Source organism: Rhinolophus sinicus, linkage group LG01 (assembly GCF_036562045.2).
Source record: "Rhinolophus sinicus isolate RSC01 linkage group LG01, ASM3656204v1, whole genome shotgun sequence".
NCBI lineage: Eukaryota > Metazoa > Chordata > Mammalia > Chiroptera > Rhinolophidae > Rhinolophus > Rhinolophus sinicus.
The window spans coordinates 119,947,100-119,971,388 of record NC_133751.1 but is presented as its reverse complement, the minus strand read 5'-3'; the positions used below and the strand labels follow the sequence as shown (position 1 = coordinate 119,971,388).

The following is a 24,289-nucleotide window of genomic DNA, read 5'->3' as shown; positions in this document are numbered from 1 at the left end:
TGACAGGACTGTAGGTTATCTCGTGGCAAAGTATTTTTAAAAAGGTAATTGATTTCAAGGCAAGTTATATATTTTTCTTTTACAAAAATATGTGTTCTAAATTTGTTGGGCTTTTGTGTGATGAAACTAGCTATCATAGTATAACAGCTGGAATGTTCTTAATTAAAAAAAAAATCTATCCTTTCCAGGTAAAAGTAGTATGTTAACAAGGAGTGATAAGTAACTGTTTTGCCAAAGTAATGTGTGCTATAGTAAAAGTACTCTGAGCCCAGATTTTTGGAAATGTTTCCATCATTGTGTGGTTTTGTTCTCCGAGATAATATATGTGATACCTTTTCTTTAAAAAAGCTTTAATATTTGCATATTTTAAAAACTTGGAAACTATTTAAAACTCTTCCAAAAGAAGAGCTTCAGTGGATCTTGAACCCATTTGTTAAAAATATAACTTTTGATTAGTTTACAAGAATTGACATTAAGGAAGATGGAAACTGACTAGCTGACTGAATGAATTTCAATAAAAACCTTTGCATAATTGCTGGATGGGATTTTTTTTTTTTAAATGAGCATCTTGATTTAGTAAGCACAGCCAGCATTGCGTTTCTTCCATTCTATGTCTTTGTAAAGATTCTCTTTTCAGTTCTGACAACCATTACAACTAAGTACTAAAAAAAAAAAAAAAAAAAAAAAAGCTGAACTTAGAACCAAAACTTCGAATACAACTGTCTATTACAAAGAGTTAAACAAACATTAAAACATATTCAAATACATTTCTCTAAAACTAAAAATAATTTTGAGTGAGAACAAATTGTCTTTTTGCCATTAACAGAATTAAAATAATTTTTTAACTTAAAAATCATTATTATTTAATGCATCTTTATCACATCCACTTTTGTTTCTATAGTATTTAGTTTCCTTTGTATTTCATTACTTCTTAAATTTAGTTTCTTTTGTCCTGTTGATAAATAAAATCTTTCAAAATTTAAAAGTACAACTTTACTTTGAGCTTACTCTCATTAGTTTGTAAATTTTGGGTGTTTTATCCTGAATATAGCACTAGCGCCAAAAAAGATGCATACGAGTATGATTCACAACAAGGGATCATAATGGGGGAACTGACCTGGTTGGCTGTATGATCAAGAGGGTATGGTGATCTCTCCTGATTCACATGAGTGGCTCGTGTCACCAATAGAATAAGGCTCCTTGGCAACAGGGAGGATGACATAATTCTCCCACAGCTTCTCTATGCCACCCAACCCTTGGCCATTGCTGCCCAGGAAACCTTTGCTGAGTGGAGAGATGACAGGGCAATGGCAGAAGAAAAAAGATGAATGCCGTTGTTGGTAGATGCTGGGAAGATGCTGTCCTCCGCTTGCAATTCCACTGCGCTCACGTGAGAGTTTTGCCACCAATTTGTTTAGTGACTTTAGTAAGGCTATTACTAGATCTTTTTTCCTTAGCTACAAAATTACGTTTCCCAAACTTCAGGCGTTTATATGCCAACAGGATTTTTTTTTTTTTTTTTGAGATTAAACAGGAAAATTTTATTATCAACTATAACAATTCTACAAAAACTTAGTAGTATTGTCATAAGTACTACTGCCTATCATAAAGTCTTTCAGAGCTTTGGGCGGGTAGCATCTTAAGGCATCAAGCACATATAAAGAACTTTTTTCTGATCTTAAGTGCCAGTTAGCACCAATTTTCGCACAAAATGGTTGTTTTTATTTATTTATTTCCTACAGCAGTCAAACGGCTATTTATTGCTGGTCAGCCGAGGAGGGGATGTTTGGCTCTCTATTCGAGGTGTTAATCTAAATAATGTAAAATAAATAAAAATGGCAGCCACATAAATCTGCATGGCATTGCAGCCAAGAAAAGCCATTTTCTCATAATCCTTATCCTCTAATTAACCCAGTACTTCTTTTTTAAATAACTCACTGATTTATAAGCCTTATCCTAGACAATAGCCTGAAATTATGGGATTAATGAAATAGTCATTTTTATCTACTACACATTTAAATAAATGTGCAACTGTGAAAATGTAAAATGTTATTAGCAGGAGTATAAGCACCCTTCTTTGGGAAGCACAGGGCCTGATGGTACTTCCAAGATCCATTCAGCTCTGAAACCTATGACTCCATAATTCAATGAATGGGGGGTGGAGGGGGGGGGGAGTCCCGCTGATTTCCTTGGAGCTCTCCAAGTCTGGGCACTAGGTTAGGACTGAGGATTTCACCTTATTTTCTCAACTCAGGAAACACTTCCTGCTTCCCACCTGGAGCGTGAACTCAGACAAAGTTTTGGGGATAAAAGTGGGATCTTTTTTATTTTAATACGACAAGCCCTGTCTTGGTGTCAACCGCTCCAAACCACAGCAATATGACACTCTATCCGTGAATCTGACAAATTTTTTTTAATTGCAAGCCTTTAGCTCAATACTTCCTTTCCACCCACGAGCACCAAAGCAACAGTCAGAATTGTATTGCCAAGACTGTGGAATTTATGTATGAAGTGATCAAGGACTGTCCCGTGCTTAGAATCAGGGGACCGGTTTCTGGGTCTTGTCTACCAGTAACTTTTTAGCAGCGTCATTGTGAGCAAGTTATCTGGAGCACCTCAGACATAAATGGAGCTGTGACTGGTCCCATCTCATGCATGAAGAATGGAGACAAATATGACTATCTGCACATTGCTAGTATTATTCATACAACAAACACTACAGGTGCCCCTCTGCTCCAGGCCCTGTGCTGAAAATGGCGGGGCATAGTGGGATGGGAGGGAAGGCACAGGGGGGAAGAGATACAGCAGCAACCAAAACAAAGAGCTCTGCCCACGTGGAACTTACATTCGACTGGGAGGAGACAGACAGTGAAGACAATGCATCATCAAAGAGTGAGGGATATTAAGAGGTGGAAACAAAATAAAACAGGCTCAGGGAAACAGGGACTTTCCAAGAGTCAGGACTGCAATTCCCTCCACACCCTTCCTGTTAGTTCCCCTTCCTTCTCCCTCCACCCTCAGACCAATTTCTAATCCCCACTATGTGTCAGGCCCCACTACTCACATCACAACTAGTAACCTGAACCACCTACCAGTCCCTGGATTCAAACAGTGTGATATTTCCCATCTGGTCCTTGTCAAACAAGCGCTTAGCCTAGCCTTGGCCTGAGCAAAGACAGAGCTGGAACCACAAACCCATCTACAACTAAACAGAAGTCCAAGGAGCCCACTGGTAAGACCTTGGGTCAGTCACTCAACTTCTCTGGAAAGTCAGGTCTCTTTTTCTTTGAAATATCGAGGTGGGACTAACTTATTTCCAAAGGCCCTTTTAGTACTACAATTCCTCAAGTGTAATTATATCAACAACAAAGAATAATGAAAGAAATACTGAGAGAAGTGGATTGTACACAAAACTATAATGATGTCCCTAAGATCATATAAGTGACATTAACCCTGATATGGGAATTGAGGTGGCCCCCAAAAGCTACAGCTAATCTAAGTCATCTTCAGAAAATATTCACTATAAGACATCTAACACAATAACATTGAATTCCTGTTATCTGCCAGGCACTGTGCTAAATATTCATTTAATTGTCCCCACTGTCCTACGAGAGCTGGCATAGACCTTCACAGCAATTTACACAAGATGGAGGGCCTACTAGCATCTGCCAGGCTCCTGCCTTTCTTGGCTCCTCCCTGCCTCATGCTTATCCAGAAGAAGGCAGAGTTCCTGAGCCCGAGGTCACACATGGAGACCTGCATCTTGCCCATAGACATGCTTGGTGTGGCCCACGCAGAGCTGGCCTGTACCATATTTTCAGAAGATATTAAGCAGTTACCAGCTAATTTTCACACTGTAAAACAAAAAATTGGCTTCTTTTGAAAAATCTAACATTTTGACCCACATTTATACCTGGCATTGGCAGGAGCTGAGCCAAATTGCCCCTATAAATCAAGGCATGGGCACACCTGTTTGCCACAGACCCCACTACTCTCTATTGCCTCCTATCAGGTACCTTTACTCATTGAAACTACTTACTTGGCCTTGTGCCAGACCCCCTGGTGCCTATTCTAGACTTTTGTCACAGTGCTACAGGATCCAGTGGGTAATGGTACACTGAAATGTACTAGGCCATGTGAGCTATAGAGAATGTACATGAGATTTAGGTGGGAGTTAGAAATGCAAATAATAACAGCTACACTTGATGGAGTACCCACTCCATCCCACAAAATGTGCAAAGTATTCTGCATGGGTTATTTCATTTTGTCCTTATGGAAATCACTACTAATCTTTATTTCCAAAAAAGGCCACAAAAATTCAAGAGAGGTGAAGTGACTTTTCCAAAGTCATACCTTTGGTATTTCAAGCCCAGACCAGCCCTTCTCTTTCCTAAGCCAGACTTCCTCTCATCTCCCACTTTACATTTGTATAGCAGTTTTGACTTTTCCAAGATTTAAATTCTCACCTTATTAAAATCAAGATTTTATTCTACATTAAAAGATGTTTAAGGGATCAACCAGATATATTTACTCTCCTCTGTTGGTGGCGAGGGACGGCAGGGGGCTGGGCAATGAGGCTGAGGCAGTGCTAGAAGCAGACAGACACGGCCTTGCAACTGTTGAGCCATATCAAATTTGGGACTGTATGCGAGACCCACCAATAAACACGTCTGTGTCTTTTGCAAGACTTCAGACATTCCAGGCCACCAAGCTGATCAAACCAATTTAACGGGGCTAGGGGTGAGGGTGAGCTCAGATTTGCTCAACGTTAGGCTGTGTCTGGGCATGCGACGTAGTGCCTTTCTCACTGACTGGCCAATACCACTGCGAGAAGAGAATTACAAAGAAAAATGCACAATGAAAACTGCACTTGGTGGTGGTGATACATTATCCTACTATTTGCTGGTCTGTTCTTGTAATAGATGATCCTCTAGAATCTGCTCTCCCAGTCCCAGTCAGACTGGGAGAGTCACTGCTTGATTCAACATGTCCTTACAGAAGGTCACTTTGTGCCAGGTGTGTGCAGCATATGAATCGAACATGATCCTGGCCCTAGGAGACATTTGCAGGCCACTGGACAGACAGACATAGAAATAGAGTGTTCTGGGTACCCCTCTAAAGCTCTGAATGAGGGAGTTGGTCACTCAGCCACTAGCTGTATAACTTTGGCAGGTTAAAAACCACTCTGGGACTCACTTTTTGTCTCTCCAAAATGGTGACAATGTAATACGTACCTCACAGGTTCATTGTGAAAACGACTTCACTGGGAACCAACAAATTTTCATTCTTATCTTTCCAATCAAAAGTAAAGTCACTGAGGGCAGATACTTCCTTTGTCCCCCACTTCACCCCAAAGAAGCCTAATGCCCTGGTAGACCCCCCGCCCCAGGGGAACTTAGAGAATACTCAAGCACTGAGATGTGAGGAAGGATTCTGATACCCAAGATGTGAGCATCTTGAAGGAAGGACTCCAGAGTATGCAGAACAAAAGAGAAAGGCCCTAAAAATCACTAAGAAAAAAAAAGAGGTGAGGGGTTCAGTGGCCTTTTGCAAAGAACATCCAGAAGGGAAGCTATGGATTTTAAATCAGTTACACATATAGTTTTTGAGTGTCTCCTAAGCAGTACGTGTGGGAGTAACAAAGATGAATCCTATCCTGCTGCCTATCTCAGAGTGTTTACATCGGTGAGATGATCATCTCAGGACTAGCCCCATGTCAGCCTACCTTGTGCTTTGCTTCTCATGGAGACGCTCAATAAGGATTTGGTGACAATGTGACTAGCCTCCTGCGTGCTCTAACATAGAGCATTCTCTATGTTCTTCAAAGCCTCCCCACCATTCTATCCCTGCTCCATTATCACACAAGCACCTTCCCCCGCCCGGATAAAGCCACCCCTGGGCTCTCCAAACTCCTCACACCTCCTAGGATCACGCTCACTACCAGAGACGCCTTGAGACCAAATTGCATTCTGCCTATATTGTGCACTGTTCAATTTGCTCCGCAGAGTAGGAGGAGCACAACAAAAATTAATGAATTAAAGTTCCTTGCAGGCAAGGGTCTTTTTCTACATGCCAGGGCTATGTTCCATGTTTATAAATTCCTGTAGCTGAGTTGTGTCCTTGCCACTAACTAAAAACATGTGGGCAGCCTGGGAAAAGGAGACTTAATATCAGTGAGCGGGCCCCCAAGTCCAGAAGTGGCACTGGCCATCTGTCCCAGGGTGGACCCAGGTACACACCCACAGTGGCTAAACAGCCTGAGTGCCTGTGAAAAAGACGAGCCCTCCGGTCCTGCCGTAGCGCAAAACCCTGGGCTGCGCCTGCGCCATGTGCTCGGCCACTGCGCACAAAAATGAGTGCAGAACAAACGAACGTTCTCCGCGTGACCGACACTGCAACCTGAGGCGGCTATGTGTGCAAAGCCCCAAAGTGGGGGAAATGGGTGCTTGCCAAGTGATGCTTTCCAAACCCCTCTTTTAAAAAGTTTAGAAGAGATGGGTCCACAACCCATAGCCTTTCCCTTCTCTGGATCAGGGTGATAAGCGATTCAAGGATAGCATTAGTATTTTTCCCAAATTAAGTGGCATTAACCTGTTTAATTAATTAGACAAACCAAGTTAGCATCTTCCTGGTTTGCATCTTTAAAGAAGAAAAGTGAGATAATCTAAATTTCCTGGAGCTTGGCACTGATTATTTTTCAGTGAAATGATAAGATTTATAGCTGCAAAACCAAATCCAAGCAATTTAAGAAATTGCATGTCAAGCCCCTCGGGGCCTGGCTTGGTCTTAGACGATTTTTCTGCTCACACTTGGGTGAGGGGAAACGGCACACAAAAAACAAGAGGCCACTGGCTTGTGAAGGCTGGACGTTCCTCCTACCCGGAAATTCTCTTCAGAGCTGTAAGTAGCCGAAAACCAACCTACATTCTTAAATTCCACTGAAAAAATATCTCACCCTAATTGCAATGAATTTGATACTTCTGTGCTCTGTACAATACGTGTGATATATAATCCACATCAGGATTTCTAATCCTAAATGTAATATGCATCCTGGAATGAGAGTAATTCTTTGCTAATCTTTTTTGAGTTTACTGCAGTTGCTGTCTGGAAGTACTCAATTCTAACAAATCCACTTCTGGTCTTAAAAATCACTCATGTACATTGTTTGTCTATCTCGTAATGTTATCAATGGAGTTCAGTTATTTATTTGATAAAGAACAAGGATTGTCCTATGAGACTCTTTCTCTGATGCTTTAACAATTGCAATAACTGAGTCATTATTCAGGAAACTAAACTCCCATTCAAAATGAATTTTAGATTTTGTTCCTATGCTTTCTGAACATTGAATTGAAAGTTCATGAGTTTTATGACCCATTTGTGAGTGTGTAGATGAGTGCTGGGGAGGGTGGGGAAATTTGAAATCTATTGGATTGTCATACAGAGAAATAACTGTATGAAATTTTAATTATCTATCTTGAAGTAATAATAAATGTTTGATGAGATAATAATGAGACATGCAGGGAAATGTTAATGAATGTGTGCAACATAAAGAGTTTAAATAAAGGAAGAAGAGAACTTGCTCACTAATCAGCTGTTGCAGTCAGAGATTTGCGACAGTGTCCTGGAGGATGCTGCTTCCTGGGTCATACTGTCGTCAGGAGAATACTGTGTTTGTTTATGGTGGAAACAAAGATCTTTGCATATTTTTCCCCTGGCAAAACTGTTACCAAAAGGACTCCGGGATTTCAGCTCGGATCTGGAGCCCTGTCCTGAAGTTTCCTTGAATGTTTTTGCATATCACCTCTGGGTTAGTTCCTACTCCTCGCTGCTACCGTCCAGGGAGGACGTGTACGAGAAAAACGACAGGGTCAGAAGCCCCAGATCCCTTACGTCATCAGCAGTCATGGCGCTGAGACTGTTCCCAACTTAATCCAACAAAAATTAGAGGTTGGTTTCTCTTTCGGTAGTACTGTTTACTTGGAAAAACACCATATAATTAAAACCATTTTATGAGTTGTCGCAAGAACAGCAATGATGACTCAGGCTTTAGGATTCATGGTTGGGGTGGGGGGTTGCTACTCAAGCGAGAAATAGAAAGTATTAGCCAGATGGGACATTTGCAAATAGTTTTTATTTTCCACTTACGCGTATCAAGGCCTTACTCCGGGACTCTAGGAAGGTATTTGAGAGGAAAGGCAGAACCAGAGATGAGTAGAATGTTCAAGTGAATGAGATGCACCTCCAGACCGCGGACCTCGGCATCAACACTGAACCTAGCTTTGAGCAACACCAGTGCCCTGCCACATGACAGGAGAAAACGGTGGGGGGAGATGACCACTCAGAACTGGCTCCAGGCAGATTTGGCATTTGACTCTTAACGAAATATTAAAAGGACCAAAAAGGACTTTTCATCTGATAATGTAGGAGTAGCAGCGTGCTGAGTAAGTCTTGTAGTCATAGGAGGTCGCTTTCGGTAAGTACTTACCATGTTCTGAGGGCCATATCAAGCATGTCACTGCTATTAGCTCCTCTGATCCTCAAAACCCCAAGAAATAACTACTTCTACCCCCATTTTTTGCAGATTAAATAACTCAAGTGTGGAGAAGTTAAGAATTTGCTCCGAATCACAATGCCAGTAAGTGGTAGAGCCAGTATCAAATCCTAGTCTCTCTTAAGTTGAAGCCTGTGGGCTCTCTTGCACTAGGTGACACAACCCCTCAAGGCCCTTCCTCTGTACTATTGGAGTGACATAGTCCATGGGTCAACACTGCACACACATCCAGCACCGCCTGGACTGTCAGAGGCCTAGAAGGAAGCTTAGGGACCCCTCGGAGAGCTCCTTCACTCTGCAGACCAGGGAATGGAGACTTGGCTTGAGGGGTAGAAAAGATCTCTTTGCTCAACGGCAGATTTTCAGGACCTATTTGTTCATACACTTTCTGGCCAACTTCATAAAACCAGCATGACCAAAACACGCTATTTCCGAAGGGTTCTGCTGCTTAGAGCGTCCAGGTAGGGCTGGTGGAGTGCAGGGAGAAAGGAAGAGAGTAAGAGGAACAAGGAGTGAAGAAGAGGAGAAAAAAAGTAGGAAAGAGAAAGCTGTGCCTGAATTCAAACCAAACATATCCTATCAGTATTGAATTCCTTTTTGTTTCCATGTGTCTCAGACTCCACATTTGGGAGGGTGCACCAATGTTCTCACGAAATTAAGTCAGACTCAGAATACACCATTACAACTTAATATATCCAGTATGTAATTTGTACTTAACGCAGAGATATTTGGGGCCATTTGCTTCCTCCCCCACTCCACCCTTCAGACTTCCAGCCACATGGTGGGAGGTAGGCCTCAATACGACCTTTGTTTCTAATCTTCCGATACCAGTGGCAGTTGGCTGGCTCTAAAATTACATCAGTCTCCGAAGTCCTTAGGGCCCTGACACTGGCTCTCCTGAAGGGAGAACAGACCCAGGAACTGCTTCCCTTGCATTCTGAAATGAGCCCCCAAGGCCCAGGACCCAGAGAAAGTTGGGGAGCAGAGGATCCCAAGCTCTTATTTCAGCAAGAGTTACCAAATCAAACTCCATGCTCTCTCTCCTCTCTAAAGTCAGAGGTTAGCCTGGTGGAAGCCAGAAGGTGGGCAAAGAGGCTGGTTTCCTTTCCAAGGCGTGCTCAGTTTTGCTCAAAATATCTGTCTGTCCACATAGCTTCTCACCAGGCTAGACCAGCCGGGGGCCTTGTACAGACCTCCCCACCCCCACCCCACACCAGGATCGGCAGCGCAAGCTGGGTGGTGGTGAGGACATAATTTAAAACTGTTGCCTAGTGTTCTCCTAAACCATGCCCTACTTTGGGGGGGGGAAAAAACCCTCATCCTTCAGGCAACAGCTGGAAGGCTAGGCTGAATGGTGTGGCTTCAATGTGGAGGGTCACAGGGTACTGATCTAAGGGCTGTGAAGTCTTGCTCACCCAACTGTTGACACTCAGTAAACGGGACAGGCGGGGCTGGTGTGAGCAACTGAGGAAGAAGCCCCCCACCCCACCCCCAGTCAGAGAAAGAATAGGAAGCGACTTCTATTCAAGGTTCACAGGGGTCCCCAGCCCCCCTCCGCCCCCTGCCAAAGCCACCAGGCCCTTTCCCTGCCTCCAAGTTACCTTGTATTATAACAGGATTAAAGTATATTTAGCTCCTCCATTAGCATACGTTAGCTCCATTTTGGCCTACTTAAGGCTTCCGGCTGGCTTTGATCAGTTTTGCGTTCTACTGGCCAACAGGAGGGCCCGGCAGGCCAAAAAGAAAAAACAGTGGGAGGAAGGGGAGTCAGACTGTGAAATTATCCTGATGCTCCCTCTCTTATTCCCAATATTCGGTGGCTTTTCTTAAACGGCCCAGTGTATACACCCAGACTGGGCAGGAGGAAAGGGGGAAGGTAGCAGGAACCAATAATAATTAGGTCTTAGCTGGAAGAGGAGAGAAAGGGTTTGCGCATCTCCTAAGAAAAGGAGGGGGGAAACCCTATAATTTCTACAGTGTCTGCCTTTTTATTGCTTGCATTTGCATATAAATTAAATCCATATTGTAGCTTTAAGGCAAGCCCCAGTTTAGAATTCCACACAGCTCGGGGTCCCATTGTCTTACATCCAGTTCTAGGCGGCGGCGAAATGAAAAGGGAAGGGAGAGCAGAGGAAGGAGAAAGTCAGCTTTGTAGCATTTTTTTTAATTGCCTGTTGTCTTTTCCGCCAATTACAGGCAAATTAATATTTAAACTGTGGGAGGCTGTGAGGAAATGCTTACAAAATAGGTTTCAAATTCCAGGGTGTGCAGCCTTGTGATTTTGACCATCCCAGGGTTGAAATTTAATGGGGGTGAAATAAAAAAAATAAAAAAAAATAATAATCACAATTAAGTAACGGCTTGGACCTAGATCCTGTTTCCAATTTCTTTTCTCATTGTACCAAGAGCCCTGAGATTCCACTGTGCTTCTGGAATGATCTGGGGTGGGTGTCACCACAGCTGTCCTCAGTTTTCCTGTTGACCAGAAGTCTAGCCCAGCTTCCATTCTGGGGAAAGTGGCCTCGGATTAAATTACAGTTCAGTAGAGTGTAGCCAGGGATTCTGGGTTAAGCCAATTTCAGAAACTCACACACTATCCTAGCAAACACATCATGATGGAAGTGACTGCATAAGAGAGGTCTGCGAGGAACATGGCGGGAAAGGGCCCTCCGTGCTTCTGTCTTACATCGTCCAGAAGCAGAGAGAAGGAGCAGGTTTCTCCCCGGAGTTTTAGCCTGGACCAGCCATAGAATGGAAACACACTTTGGGAAACCTCTGAATCAAAACGTAACTAATCACACAAAGTTCTAATAAAATGTCAGGGAGGCTGTAGGCCCTAGCTAGGGCCAGGTATCCTTTGGGTGGGATGTTATTTTCATTTATTATTTAAATTAATGTGTGTGCCCTGCAATGATTCGTCTCCCATCCCACTCCCCTCATCATCCAAAACATTTCTTCTCCTCATTATTCGTGTTGTGGAGGTGTGTCACCTAATTTGGGGGTGGGGCAGAGGAGTTATTGTTGTCATGCAAGTCTCCTAATCAACCTCGATTCTGACCTTACTTTAGTCATCAGTTCTATGCTGTCCTGGGCACCCCTTCGGAACTATGCCTCTGTTAAACCCCTTCAAAGCCATTTCTCCAACCTCTGCAATTGTCTATACTTTTCAAGTTGTTCTATCTGGAGGTTTTCTGCCCCCACCCTCTGTTTTTCTTCCTATTTCCATGTTTCTGTCCTGGAAAAAGAGCCAAAACTGCAGCAACTTCCCAAGCATGGCCTCTCCCTTCCTTTGTACTCGGATTCTCAGGAAAAATCCATGGCACGGACAGTACTTCTCCCTTCCACTGACGTCTTCTGAATTTCATTTTCATTTTCTCCGTGGTCATCACAGAGCTGCACAGTATTTTTCATTTCTTTGAAATAAGCCCTTCGTGACTCCTCCCTGACCTGGTCCCACATGGGCACTGCCAGATGGGATGCAGTTTCCCAGGAAACAATGCCGAGTCTAATTCGGTGCCTTTTGACCATTTGCCTGATCTGTATCTCTGGAAAACATAAGCTGCCCAAACTAGAGAGCCCCATTCCAGAACTGCCCACAGAGTGTCCAAAAAAAGAAAAAGTTCAGCCTGATAACCAAACATTTTTAAGATCAATAATTGACTGACTAAATATTATCAAGTTGTTTCAAAATAATAAGAATGACAAGAATGATTGCTGATATTCTTGGCTGTTTACTCCAAGTCAGGCTCAATGCTAAGTGCTTTACAGCATAATATAGATCTCATTTTTATCCTCACACCAACCCTAAATGAGCTATTATTAACCCAATTGTACAGATTATGTAACACAGAGAGGATAAGTAACGTTCCCTAAACCCCACAGCCTATAATTTGCACAGCCAAGATTCAAACCTAGGCCACCTGCATAGAGTTTATTAATTGATGCAACCATCTGTCATAATCCAACAATGTTACCTTGGCGACACCAGACAACATGGGCACCTAGGAGGGGCTGAGAACTCTGCACACTCTATCCTCACATCAGGCCGAATGACCGCCCTGCAGGGTGGATAGGATGCTCCCCATTTTGCTGATGAGAAACTGCAACTGAGAAAGGTGAAGGATCTTGCTCCTACTTATGTTAAAAGATAAACTGAGGCATACTAAAATTTTTAAGAACTTATTTGAGCAAACATCAATTCTGATGGATCAGCACAAAACCAGCGCTCCTCTGACAGGAGCCAAGGGAGTTCATAGAGAGAAGGTGCCGAAGCAAAGAAAGGAAACTATTTGATTGGCTATGGCGTAGTTGGCTATTTGTGGTTGGTTGTCCTGAGGTTTCAATTCCGTAACCTTGAGGCATTTACAGGCTTAGATTTTGGTTTGCTTATGTAGGCCACCACACTATTAGAACCACCTCAGTCTAACAGACTCCTTGCTGAATTAAGTTAACACTGTACTCCTCATACATCTAGAGCCCAGGTCAGCGTGTCTTCAAATGCCTTGCTCTTTCTGCTATAGCACCTGCTCCGTTTAACCCTCACCTCGGAGAAAACAGCAATGGCGGTAATACCCGCCGTCATACCCAGCAGCCAGCTGACCTCATCGCCACCCTCCGAAGTGTCCGCAGACATGTGCTCAGCACTCCTCAGCAGGCCACACAAGTCACCACAGACTCTACAAAAGCCTCCACTCCTGCCCCTGTCCTCACACATCTCCCCCTCCTGGGGTCGGGGGCAGAAGTCAGACTGACACTTGGAAATGGGCCTGTGATTTGACCCAACTCGTCATTTGTTTTCAAGATCACTGGTGATTCAAAAGCTCTGTTTTGTTTCCAGTGTCTTTGAGGATTCGCAGACCTCTGAGCCAGCTGACTTCTCCCGACCCCCAGGCCTGCTCTAGCCCTCAGCTGAGTGGGTCCCAGGCAGCCTCATTCTGGGGCCCATGCTATGCCACGTCAAGGCCAGTGTCATCTGGGGTGTGATTGTCACTCAGAGCTGAGATTGGCCTGGAGAGCCTCTTCTCTGAATCTCAGGTAGATGAATTAAATGATTATTTGTTCTTTTTTAAAAAAAAACCAGGAAAATACGCATGATACAAAATTCAAAAGGGACAAGAGCAAACAGTGACAAGTCTTCTTCCCCACTCCGTCCCTCAGCCACGCAGTTCTCCTTCCCAGAAGTAACCACTGTTACAATTTTGTGTGGGTGTATAGTTCCAAAGATAATCTGTGCACATATAAGCTACTTCATATGTAAATGTCCCTGTACAGAGGTGTGTATATATATATATATTTATTTGTTGCTGTTTATACAAATGGTAGCATTTATTCTACAATTACCTTTTTCATTTAACAATGTACATATATTAGGGATTATTTCATATCCATACATACAGCTGTCTCATTCTTTTTAATGGCTATGTGGTGTTTTATTATATGGCTATACCATTATTCATCTAATAAGTCCTCTAAGTAATTTCTTAATTACTTGGCTCTTAACTCTGTTGCTGTTTCCAATGTTTTAGCGAGAATCCTTTACATGGTCACTTGGTAGGTATGCTAACGTGTAATATTTTTGTAGGAAAAATATCTGGAGGTAAAAGGGAATGTGCCCTTTTTTTCATTTTGATAGTTATTACCAATTTGTACTTCTACCAACATTGTATAACACTGTCTGTTTCCCCACAGCCTGGGCAGCACAAGGTGATGTGAAACTTTTTGATCTTTTGATCTGCCAATCAAATAGGAGATAAACATTTCAAATTTATATTTCTGCTGTAGTGAATGAAGGCAAGAAACTCTACAAATGTTTAAGAACCATTTAAATTTCCTATCCTTTGAATGATGTATATCCTTTGTCAAATATTCTGTTGCATTGTTGGTTCTTATTAATTTATACTGAATGCCTCTTTATATATTAAAGAAATTCGCTCTTTCCTGGGATGATGAGCTAGAAACATTTTCCCCAGTGTTTCATTTCATTTTGTTTATGGTGTTAGTTTTGGGTTTTTGCTTTTTTTCTAAACTGACTTATTTTTTTAATAGCCTGGATTATAGTTTCAACCCTGTCCCAAACTGTGAGTTACTTAATAAACATGCTGGTGTTTGGGATGACAATAATAGTCAAGGGAATCAGAGATGCTTAATGTGACAGCTGAAATTAAAATTGCCAGTGATTCCATAGCTCCAGACCTCGGTTTCCAGGCCTGTGAGACGAGGTGCTTAGACTAGATGCCGCATGAGCTCCTGGTGGGCTCTAGAGTCCCCTGCTTCTCTGAATCATTCCTGCAGCTCCGGGGATCCTGTGGGCAAGGGTCTTGCTGCCCATTCTACTATTGGGCAGTGCTGCTGGCTGCAGATGTGAGAGGTGTCCCCTTGGCACAACGATCTTGACTGCCCTGAACCCCAGATTCTTGTCCCCCGCCTTTTGCAAGCCTGCCACCACCTCCACCTGGCAGGTGTACTGAGTTCAGACCCAGCACTCTCTGGCCTTCACAGTACAAAGCAGACAGGAATCTGGGTCACGAATACAGTGTTTAACTTCAGCCCTCCCTGCCAAAACCTCAGAAACCGGGATTTACACATGGATGGTCGCTGAAGCCCGCTGGTTCTGCCTTTGGCATCGAGGTTTAGATCTGCACTACAATACCTGTGATCATGTAGGAAGACACCCACGTTTGTTTTCAGTTACCCGGATAATGTATGCAGTATAGACTAGGGGGCGTGGGATCAGGTAACGGGATGCAAAGGACCTAGACAGCAGCGAGACTGCTGGCTTCTGTGCTGCCATCATGGTTCGGGACAAATGCTGATTTCCTTCAGCTGGTCTGTGTCTTCCCCTGGGAAATTTCTATTTCTTCCTGGCATCCATCCTACATCTTCTCTGGCTACCACGGAGACAAAGAACTCCTTCCCTGGCTTGGAGAATGGCTTGCTTTAGTCAAAGAATTCCTCTCCAACCTCTCAAACAAGGCCCAGCTCTGGGTACAAGCCCCTTTCTCCCTCCTGCCTTAATGCACAGCCTCCACGGACACATTCCGAAGACAAAAAACCGTCTCCCCAACAAAACAGCAAAACCTCGCTCTGGCCTCATGGCAAAGGACTGTCACTTAGACACTTAAATAATTTAAAGGGAGTTGGGAGTCTTGGCCAAAGGGAACTTTCTTTACAACCCCTGAGCTGGCTAAGCATTTCTACCTTCAGATCACTCCTTTGGGTGAGAAATTGGTAAGACTATTACATCCAAATGCCCCCTTAAGACTGACTATTTTAAATCCCCCGGGCTGGGGCTGCATGCTGGGGGCAGAGGGGGGACGGAGTCAGAGTGCCCCAGGGGCCCAGTGCAAGCAGCCAAAGGATCTCCGCCCTGTTCCAGAAGCCAGTGCTTGCCGGCCTCGCCTGGGAGAAGAGCACCGCGTAACACACTTACAGATGTCACCTTGGAAGGCCCAAAGAATAACTGACCTTGAGAAGATGAGCTGTGGGGCAGGGGAATTTCGTGGCAATACAGCTCTGTTTGTGGCATCAAAAGGAGCAGAGAAGAGGGACAGCTGAAAGGAAGGAGGTGCCCAGAACACCTTGGCTTACTTCCCAATTTCTCCAGAAGTAAAGTCTGGGTCCAGCCTTGAAGCAACACGCCTGCCAGAGCCAGTCCCAAATACCCCTCGCACAGCCGTGCTACAAACTGTGCCGTGTTGCCTGTGTGCCATGTGCCAGGGACTAGGCTACGGGCTGTGCGTGCATTATCGTACTTAAACCCGCACCCCTAAGAGGGAGGAGTGGAATGATTTACCTGAGGTCGCCCAGCTAGGAACTGGAAAAGATGAGATTAAAACACAGGTGTGTCCACCCAAAACTGACATATTCAACCAACTGCACTTGCTGCTGGGGATGAAGGCCAGAGGGACACAGAAGCCTCTTCTTCTTTCACGCTGCCTTTAACCTCCCCTGTCACCCAAAACAGACTAGAAGCCACTGTGGGGCTGGACCCCAAAGACATGGCCCTGCCATGTGTTCAAGCTTCTCTACAGAGCAAGTACTCCTCTGATAAACACCAGATCACACGGTGTTAGGGCTAAATGGGACGTCAAAAAGCATCGTGTTTCCGGAGGTCCAAATGTGCTCCCAGGAACCCAAGGGGCCCTGAGGCATGGCCAGCACAGCATCCAGGCAAGGCCGGCCACCAGGCCACAGGGGTCTTTCCATCCGCAGTCAGCACAGCACAACGTTGCTGTACTGAGCTTTTGAATAAGACGCCATTTAAACAAAGAGATCCCTGGACCCAAAGGTTTAAAAGCCACTGAGGAATTTGGAGTCCCTCATCAGGCCCAGTGAGAGGGTGTCAGAAAGTCGAGTTGCTTCAGGACTGAGGTCTGTGCTGTGCTGAGCGAAGCCCTGAGGTCTAGCTCCATCCTCGGCTTGGGAGCATTAGTGAGAAAGCCGAATAGCCATGGAAACCTGCTCCTGGAAGGCTGAGCATGCTGCAAGATGCTAGCTTAGGGGGTTCAGAGGAGTCCAGGGGTTCTGAGGGCCCCCTGCAGAACATGTCTGTGCTTCAGGTCAAAAGGCTTAGGTTCGGGCAACAGCTCGCACACAGCATGAATGCCGTCAAGGGCCTACACATTACACACCAAGGCCCATCCATAATCCATGTCTGGTCAGCAAAGCGTAGATTTCTGCCTGTTTCTGAGTGATTCTGGTCCCCTTGGCCTTTCTGAGTTTCATTTTCCTCAGCTGCAAATGGGGCTCATCATACCTTCCCCACGGGATTTGCACTCACTGTGGGATCTTACAAGCATTATGTGATCACCTCGTGCCTCCATTTCCTTGTTAATAAAAGGGGGTTAGTAATTCCATCTACTTCACCTTCTCCAAGGAGTGAAATGACTTAATGTATAGCAAGCACCTAGAAGAGTGTCTTGCACATTCTGAACGTCCACAAGTATTAGCTGCTGCCATTGTCGTTACTGATCATGTTACATCCTCGCGGCTGCTTGTTTGTGTGTGTGCTGTTCTCTGGCAGGTGACGCCCTCATCTGCTCTGTTGCTTGATGTCCTCCATGGTATCTGGAATGCTCTTCAGCTCACAGTGGAGGCTCCACGACTCCAACCCCTGTTTCATCAATGTGTTTTCTCTGAGCCCTGCCTATGTGTCAGTAGGTACTAAAGATACTCAGGAGGATCTGGCAGAAAACTATTACTATTTTGAACTGGCTGATTGAAAAATAATAACTGTGGCCACACAGCTGGGATGGTTTGGGCCAAATTTAGAAGCCCTTCGATTGTCACAGTGAGTTCAAATGACCACCCTGACTGTCTCCCAGGAGGCTGTCTTCTTCTGCTTCTCCCATGGCATGCAGGAAGCTCTGTTAAAGGAGCCTGTAAGCCAGCTGGCCATCCCGGCCTGCCCTGGGCTCACAGCCTGTCCCACCTCCAGCAGGCACAGAGGTGCAGGGTCTCCAAGGCAGCACCCCAATCCTGGTCTCGGAACCTTGCCCATCTGTGCTGGCATTGTTCCTTCCAGCCCTTTGTCTCCTGGCTTTCATCCCCCCACAGTTTCACACAGCTTCCAGAAGGGGCCCTTCCAAGAACGGGTTGCCATCATGTTGGGCGTGCGTGCACACACCACACACACACACACACACACACCACACACACACATACACACCACCCGCCACTGTCAGGCTCATTTTCACAGAAACTCTCCCCATCCCCCACTTCCCGGGCTGCAGTCCCGCCTGGCAGGACTCCACCTGCCCCCAGCCATGCCCTGGCAGCCTCTGACAACCCCTGCTCCCCGCCATGGTGCCCGCCCCTGCACACAGGCCCTTTAGAAATCCTGTCAAAGGGGCTTTACAGCCGAGGACTTGTGGAAAATTTGCCACATCTGGAGTTTATCTCATTCTCCTGTCTGCCTCTGGGGCAGGTAGACCAGCACCCTCTCCACAACAGGCCAGTTTGCTTTGCCATCATCGTTCTCCCCAGAGCCATCTTCCTGACTGGGGCTGACTAACACCATCCCAGATGAGACTGGGAGGCTGCTGGCCCTGCACCAACCTCGGCCAAGTGGAGCAAACTGGTGCACAGGAAGGCTAAAGGGACAGTCCCCTGACTCCCGGGAGGGGGACAAGGGATCCCAAGGACATCAGCAGTGCTTTCATGGCTGAGACTCAAAATCCATTCCAGACGTTTGGTGCTGGATTGTCCATCTTGGCACCGTCAAATCTGAGTCCCTTGTCCCTGTTGCCTGAGTGTGACAGCGCTGGGAGCCGGGGCTCAGGAGTAAGCATGACTGCCACCATGCTCACCACCTTTCACCACGCATTGCTCATTCAGTCCTCACCACAGCCCTGCCAGGAAGGCTCTGATAGCCTGGCCTCTTTAAAGAGGAGCAAAATGAGGCACAGGGAGCCTAAGGCACTTGCCCAAGATCCCTCAGAAATATGGATCAGTGATTCAAGCCCAGGCAGTCTGGTTCCCACACTCTGAGCCACAGCTTTGTGTGCCTGGGAAAGCTTAAACCCAAGTCCTAGCTCTGCCACTCACTTGCTGTGTGACCTTAGGCAAGTCACTCCATCTCTCTGAGTTGCTGAGTAAGATGGAGAAAATAATACCTACTTTGAGATAGCAACAGTGCAGGTCCAGGCTTACCCATCATGAGGGCTCGATAAATGTACCCATTCGTTCTTACCTGATCTTTGTGAAATCTGAGAAAAGCCCACTCTCATTCTGACATGATTTCATGTGGTTGCCTCCCTTGTTTGCATTATTCCATTAATAACCTGAACTGGTTTCCCAGCTAACCCATCCAGCCTCATGATGGAAACCAGTCAGAGTTCTTGAGAAAAGAGAGTAGGATTTTCTCAGGGTCACAGGTAGATTTGCCTATAAGATGCACCTCCCACCTCAACTGTGCACTTTATGTGCAGACACTTTTAAGGCAGCACGTGACCATCCATTTAAAGTCTCCATGCCTTTGCACACACTGTTCCCTCTTCTTGCATCCTTCAAAACTCAATGTGGACAGCATCTCCTTCAGGAAGTCTTCCTGACTGCATCCACGTCCACACATTCCAGGCCTTAGGTCTCCTGCTCTGGGTTTCCTCAGCCATCTTGTCCCAGCACTTATGACCCCACTTTCTCCTAGCACTTACCGCTCCACCTTAGCAGCTGCTTCTTCCTGTCCTACCATTCAGTGGTCCCCACCTTTCAGAGTGCAACAAAAACCCCTAGGGAGTTTGTAAACAGACATACACTGTGGCTCCCTCCTTGGAGCTTTCAGGTAGGTAGGTCTAGCATGGGAGCCATGGAATCTGGATTTGAAATTCTGCAGGAGCAGGGAACCCTCAGAGCCAGTCCTGCAGCCTGGTCTCCATGGTAACTCCAGCATCTAACAGAGGACCTGCACCCATTCGGTACCCAACAATTGCTCACTAGATTGATGAGTTTCTGCCTCTCTGTTCCTCCTATCCCCTAATTTTTACCAACCCCTATGCACAATTTTTAGAATACAGTTGGTGAAGAAGTTGGGAGATAGAAGGAAAGGAGAAGGTACTTCTGGAAAGGAAATGGGGGAACTCAGCAATTATCTGGCTAATTCAGGCCCCTGAGGGCCTTTCTGAATCTAATTATTAACAAATATCATCTTAGTACCCTTGTTTTGGTGGTTCTTGATGGTTCTCAAAAAGGTTCCTCCGATGAAGGAAGTAGGGCAAACTCCATTTCACAGATTGGAGAATTTCACAGATTGGAGAATTTCAAAGAATTTAGAGAAAGTAGAGGTTCAAGTGATTATTCCAGTGATATCCCATTCATTTTCAGGTCAGGAAATGAGGTCCATGGGGAGTGAAGGGAACTCCTGATGCGCAGAATTAGAACTCATGTCTCCAGAAGTCCCTCGGCTGCCGTAGGGAGGTGTGTCACTCAACAGCCGAGGGGAAGGGAGGCCAGTGGGGAGGGGATTCAGCTGCCAGTTCGACAGTGCAGCTCCACCTCCAAACAGACCCCGTCTCGCCCGGCTGTCACATCATCTCTTCCTTCCTGGATCCTAATGGTTTCAGACATGCTGAGGAAAAGTTCTCAGAGGTCCCTGAGGCTCTTTGATCCACTGAGCCAGTAGTGTGAAGTTCCACCCACAGCAGCTCTTCTGTTGTTTCAGTTCTTCTCCCCAGTTGATCTTCACTCAATGCCACATGTGACACACCAGGGGACCTGTCCCCTGGCTTCCATAACAGCCTCTCTACCTGAGGCTACATACTCTTCCCCACCCCCATCACAGCTTCCCTGCCCCTGGCTCTCCCTTGCTTTCCCCTGGGCCTCTTCTCCTTTACCCCCCCCCCACATCCTCCATGAGTCTATGCTTGCTCCTGCCCACACACAGACCCCAAATCTGCACCTTTGGCCCACACTCTCCCCACCCCTCAGACTCTACCCAGGACCACTATGGCCATGCCCAACTAAAAGTCTCACTGCCCATCCGCAAACTCAGTATGTTTGTAACAAATCTCACTATCAACCTTCAGAAGAGACAAGTCTATCCTTCTTCCTGTGTTCTCAGCTTCAGTCACCCAAACCCCAAACCTGGAAGGAGGCTGAGCTTCTGCTGTCACAACCCCCTCCACTGGTCCCATCATTCTAGTTTATAAGCATCTCTTGACTTCTTCCTCAGCCAGGCCACCAGACAAAGCCTCACCTGCCAGCTTCACCCGTCCACCCGCCCTGGGTCTGGCCCTGACACTCTGCTCTGCCCAGATCCAGGCTCCCCTCCAGCGGGTGCTTCTGGAGGGCAGGGAAAGGGTGAGGTCTTCTTGTATTGCCTGCCATGGTGCTAGACTAAGAAATAAGGTTTAGTGGTGCTTTCCAAGCAATTTTTTTTTTACGACAAATCATAGTAAAAAAAAAAAAATTACATTGCAATCCAGTATACCCACATGTATATATTTGAAAAAAAAAGTTCACAGGATTATACTTATCCTTACCACATAAGACAGACAGAGTCATATTTCCTATCCTATTCTATTCACGTTTATTGTACTGTTTTTGAAAGTTGGTTACAACCCACTGAATTGATTTCATGACCCACTAATGGTTAATGAGTCAGTTTCCAAATCTCCGGTCTATTGGAGTAGAATTTAATTATGGAATTTGCATTTTGAGACTGGTGGACAGTGCATTGTACCCAGACCTGGTCTCCGGAGGGAGGGTCCAGGAGACCAAGGCTCTTCTGCATGTGCAGCCCTGTGTATCAGGAGTTTGGATGTGAATTGAACAGATGCAGGGAGTTTCCTTTGCAATCACCAAATGTGTGCAGACACCTGAGAGTTGCCAGGGTGTGGTGTGGTCGGGTCCAGGTATATGTCAATACACATAAGAGGGTCTGTAAGCGGATGTGACCAGAAATGTCCGAGTGCATGCACACATGCGGGTTGATGGATAAGCACTCCATCTAAGAGAATCACGAAAGAATCACGAAGGATCATCACAACTTCCCACTGCATTTCTCAGGGTTCCCTGTAGCCCTGACCTGACTTGCCCCGCCCTTTCTGGACAATCCACCCTTGTTGGCAGCAACAGAACTGGGGAGAACCCTTGAGAGAAGCAACAGGGGCTAGTCCTTGGAACCTAAGCAAGCTCAGGACCGCCTTGGGAGAAGGTATGCACCCTGAGGATTGGGGAGTCCACAAACACCTAGGTCATTGCCTGGGGCAGCCACATCAGGGAGAAGATGAAGAGAGAAGTGTTCTTTGCCCAGCAGCCCCCAGCCCCAAGTCCCAGCCTTCCTCTTCCCTACATCTCAGTCACTGTCCCCCGCCCCCAGCATCTCCCAGACTCTCCCCACATCTCCCCTTTCCCTCGTGGTCAGAAAACATCCCAACTGTGGCATCTCTTCTTCTGAATCACGTCTCCAAGCCTCGCGTGGAGGTCTACTTCTATCAGATCACTTCCTATTTCTTCCAACAAGACACAACACATGAAACATTCCCAGATATGCTGGACCACACCAGGGGCTGCGGTTCCCACTTGCCACTTCACCTAAAATATTCTAAAACGTATAAATGCTTAAACCCTCAATCAGATCAAGGCGCCCCAGCCCTGCTCAAAGCCCTCCAGTGGCTCCCCACCCTGGCAATTCAGTCCTAACAACCTGTGCCCTGGCCCACAGGCCCTGCCCGCTGCCTCCCTGCACCCATCCCAATGTCCTGCCCCACTACCCCTCACAGGTCCCACAGGCTGGCCCTTGGCTACAAACTTCTTCCCCCAGAACTTCGCGTGTCTGATTCCTTCTCGTCTTGCAGAACTTGGCTCAAACATTAATTATCCTCTGCACAGTGTTGGCACTAAAGGATGGGCTTTGGGGAAAGCACACATTAGCTTCATTCCCCAGAAAGTCTTAAATAGCTCACTCCCAAAGACACCTCCAAATAAACTTCCAACTTAAGAAAAAAACAATTTGAGTTAAACCTTCTGGCCCCACTTTCCAACCAAATGCCCCTCCAGACACTTTCATATAAAATTCAGCTGCCACCACTGACTTTCCAATTTCAATAGCATCTGTGATCCTCCCATAGCAGTTATCACTATGGAAAAAGCTTATCTTTGTGTTCACCTGTTTATGGGTTATCTCCAGACTAGGCTGTGAGCTCCATGATGGCAGGGGTCCTGCATATCTCATTCAAGTCCGTGTTCTGGAACATAGTCGCTGCTCCATACACATCTGTTGACTACATGGGTTGACCACCATCTAGCCAGGCCCATAGCCAAGGCCTCCTTATATAGAGATGGCTGCCTTTGTCATCATCCTCCCCAAATTGCTCAAGATGTTCTGAAAAGAGAAGGAAGGAGAGGGCAGTAAGGGGACGAATGTTTATTGAATGCCAGACACTTTGCAAACATGATCTCATTTAATCCTCATAGTAGTTTCAAGAAATAAAAATCAACAACTCTAACGGTACCACCCAACCCTCCACATCTTCACTGACTCCCACCAGCCCCCTCTACCCCAGAGACACACTGTCAGTCCGCTGATCGCCTGCCCTCTCCCATACCCAGGCAGCCCAAACCCCTCAGCATTCTGCGCCCAGAGTCCCCAGGCCCTGCCCACCTCATGTGTCCTTCAGTGACAACATTAGCTACAATGGAGCCCCCAAAAATAAGCAACTAGAAATGCAGCCGTGGTAGGAAGCTTCTGTCCATCAGAGCACCCCCAGCTCAGTGGGATGCAGGCAACCATTTACGACTCTGTGATCACAAAGGCCACACAGAAAGATGTTCTGACATCAAAGTCTGAAAAAATAAAAAGACCTAAGGTTGTAACTACCGATGTTTACAACTGTGTCAACATGATGTGAACAAATGGACAGAAGCTGGAAGGGGTTGTAGAAAAGCAAAAAACGATGGTTTAATGGTAGAGTAGTAGAACTATATATACTATAAGTGATTTTTTAAATTAAATTTTATCACTGCTTAAATGCTGGTTTAAAAAAGCAAATATTAGGAGAGAGAGAGAAAAAGGAAAGAAGGAAGGATGGGAGAAAGGAAGGAAGGGAGGGAGGGAGGGAGGGAGGGAGGGAGGAGGGAGGGAGGGAGGGAGGGAGGGAGGGAGGGAGGGAGGGAGGGAAGGAAGGAAAGGAAAGAGGGAAGGAAGGAAGGAGGGAAGGAAGGAAGGAAGGAGGGAAAGAAAGAGGGAAGGAAGAGAGGAAGGGAGGGAAGGAGGAAGGGAGAAAGGGAGGGAGGAAGAAA

At 45.9% G+C, this 24,289-nt stretch overlaps 1 long non-coding RNA gene across 1 annotated transcript in view; it reads right to left on the bottom strand.

Annotated features, from left to right (window-relative positions):
* Positions 1-23,337, bottom strand: part of LOC141567238 (uncharacterized) — a 61,924-nt gene extending 38,587 nt beyond the window's left edge. Inside the window, exon 1 of the long non-coding RNA XR_012489734.1 lies at positions 23,157-23,337. This is a non-coding gene — a long non-coding RNA (uncharacterized LOC141567238). The remainder of the gene's footprint in view (positions 1-23,156) is intronic.
* Positions 23,338-24,289: the final 952 nt, after the last annotated feature.